The sequence below is a fragment of the Periplaneta americana genome, chromosome 2, assembly GCF_040183065.1.
Source record: "Periplaneta americana isolate PAMFEO1 chromosome 2, P.americana_PAMFEO1_priV1, whole genome shotgun sequence".
NCBI lineage: Eukaryota > Metazoa > Arthropoda > Insecta > Blattodea > Blattidae > Periplaneta > Periplaneta americana.
The window spans coordinates 142,293,219-142,296,374 of NC_091118.1; positions in this window are offsets into that span (position 1 = coordinate 142,293,219).

Consider the following 3,156-nt stretch of genomic DNA (forward strand, 5'->3'; position numbering starts at 1 on the left):
CTCCACATGACCCCCATTGCGCACTCTGCACAACTCATAACGGTGATGCAATTCAGCCTATGTCCGTTGTAACATAAGAGGAGTGATTTGTTGAAAAGCTTGAGTAATTTTTACTCTCAGATCATTAATGTTCCTGGGTTTCTGTGAATAGACAATGTCTTTAACAAAACTCTACACGAAGAAATCAGGAGGGGTTAGATTTCGGGAGTTTGGGGACTAAGCCAAGAGATAGCTGCTTCTCGTACTGGGTTTCGCCTGAGACCTCCAGCATGTTTTTTTTAAAACAGAACCTGTAATGTTCGATACCACAACATTATGGAATCGTATTTAGGTACATTACGCACACCGTAGTCACGTCAAAATTCCCTTTGAAAACTCTTTTAACACTCTAATATTTAGCATACCAAAGAACACATGGTGCTCGCTGTTGATTTGTAGTAAACCATTTTAATCATATACGATTTTCATTTGTCCTTTCAGAATATGCAGTGTTGATTGTCATATATGGAAATTCCGATCTTTTAATAATATAATCGGCAAGAAATTTTTCCTACTAACATAATAAATTTATAATAATAAATTAATATTATCCATACCCAAACGGATCAGACTGTATAATTTCCTTCCAAAACTTATCTTATTAGGTTATCATAGTATTATAACAAATACCTATAGACACTTTGAGGATGGTTGATTACATCCTATCAAGTAATTTCACTCAGTAAACATGTTACATTTAGTCTTTAACTTGTTCATATTTGTCCTTAGTGAGTAATTACGTAATTAGATTGAAATTGCTTATTGATCTGTAAGTTTTACCAGAATTCTCTTAATAAACCGAACTCAACTTCACAGCATACATTATGGCGATCCAATTAGCCTTCCTTTGAAGCTGTCATTGACCAACAATCCATAGTAACCCATTATGGCGAAATAATTTAAAAACGTTGAAAGAATTCTCTTTCATTAATACAGTTGCATAAGCAAAACTTCACAGGATTAGTTAAATCGGTTTTGAAACGAAAGAGGGCTGTTCAATATCTCTCCATTTATGTTCAAGTGAATTCAAATTTCAGCTTAAAGCCGGTATTAAATTGTGAATTTTCTTTCTTCTAAACGAAATCATTAATATGTGAGCTACATCAGGCATATCATTAGTCAAACGGCAAGAGTACAGGTCCTTCCACGTCATAGATCTTCTCCAAATCCAAGTGAAATAATTTGTATTTCAGAAATTATGCGGTGTTACGGCAAGTTTCTACATCCACAACTCCTCCATCGATTCGTAAATAGAGTCAGAATTTTTATGTAATATTCATCCTAAAAATATGTACAAAACTCTTGCACGACCAGTTCTTACATACGGCAGCGAAGCATAGACCATCAGGAGGGCAGATGAAATTATGAGGTTCCTGAGAATAATTGCTAGTTATTCCCTAACTGACCATAGAAGGAATGAGGACATACTCAAAGAATTAAAAATAGACTCAATTATTATTCAATACATAAATCAATATAGACTGAACAGGAAAGAACATTTTGCCAGAATGTCCTGTACCTGTTTGCCAAAACGAATCTTATCATACGTTCCAAGAAGTCGCAGAAACTTAGGAAGTCCTAAAAAACGATGGATAGAGATCGTAGCAGACCAGTAAGTCTAATACGTGGAATAATGTTGTCGTTGATGATGTTGATGATGATGATGCTGATGATGAAAATATGAACATAAATATTATGTAACTAAACACCTCGAAATATGTACTAAATATGAAATATCAAAATTGCATAGGAAGTTAAAATTGTTATTTAGGTCTATTTAAAATAGTATGAGTAGTTTTATTTTAAATAAAAGTATATAATGAAATTAATTTCGTAGGCCTACTATAAATTACACCACAGATACGTCACAACTCAGTATTTCGTGCGATTCTAAAGCTAATCAAGGCATAAAGCACAATGTTCCACAAGCTCTTTCTTCCTATTTTCAGGAGTAAAGTTCCGTCGATGATTGAACAATATGTTATTAGTGAAAACGAAGTCTCGGTATCACATGAAGTTACTGATTCACATTTAAGCAATTAATGGATGTGGCTGACAGAAATTTCTTCTTTGGGATTCCGCGTTTTTCCACTGAGGATCTGGATAACAGTAAATAAACTGCAGTAACCTCGATTTATTGCAAGAACTGCATCGAAGTTTTTGTCATCCAGTCTGCTGTCAAAAAAGCTGAAAGTTACAATTTATGAAACAGTTATATTAGCGGTTCTTCTGTATGGTTGTGAAATTTGGACTCTCAATTTGAGAGAGGAACAGAGGTTAAGGATGTTCAAGAATAAGGTGCTTAGTAATATATTTGGGACAAGAGGGATGAAGTTACAGGAAAATGGAGAAAGTTACACAAAGCAGAACTGCACGCATTGTATTCTTTACCTGACATAATTAGGAACATTAAATCTAGACGTTTGAGACGGGCAGGGCATGTAGCACATACGGACGAATCCAGAAATGCATTTAGAGTGTTAGTTGGGAGGCCGGAGGGGAAAAAGACCTTTGAGGACCGAGACGTAGATGGGAGAATAATATTAAATGGATTTGAGGGAAGTGGGATATGATTGTAGAGACTGGATTAATCTTGCTCAGGATAGAGACACATGGCTGACTTATGTGAAGGCGGCAATGAAACTCCGGGTTCTCTAAAAGCCGTAAGTAAGTAATAATAATAATAATAATAATAATAATAATAATAATAATAATAATAATAATAATAATAATAATAATCCTGCCATGTATTTTGCTGCCAGCCCTGGTACGGTCTTGCACAGTCTGTCCATCTCTTTCGAGGTCGCCCGAGAGATCTTCTCCTAACAAGGCGGTATCTTAAAACTGCCTTTGGCGTTTACTATTGCTTATCCCTTCCACTATCACGCTGTTTCCAATTCCGTTGATACTGTCAGATGTAGTCCATTACAGATTCACCCCAAGTTCAACCATGATGGCCTCGTTCCTCCTCTGAAATAATTACATTCCAGTCCGTCTCATGAATTTCATTTCGCATGATGTGATTCTACTAGTATCCTTGGTTCTTTAATATTCATGTTTCACCTCCATAAGAGAATACCGGTTTTGCAAGAATATTTTAGAGGTATAAGCGAGTAT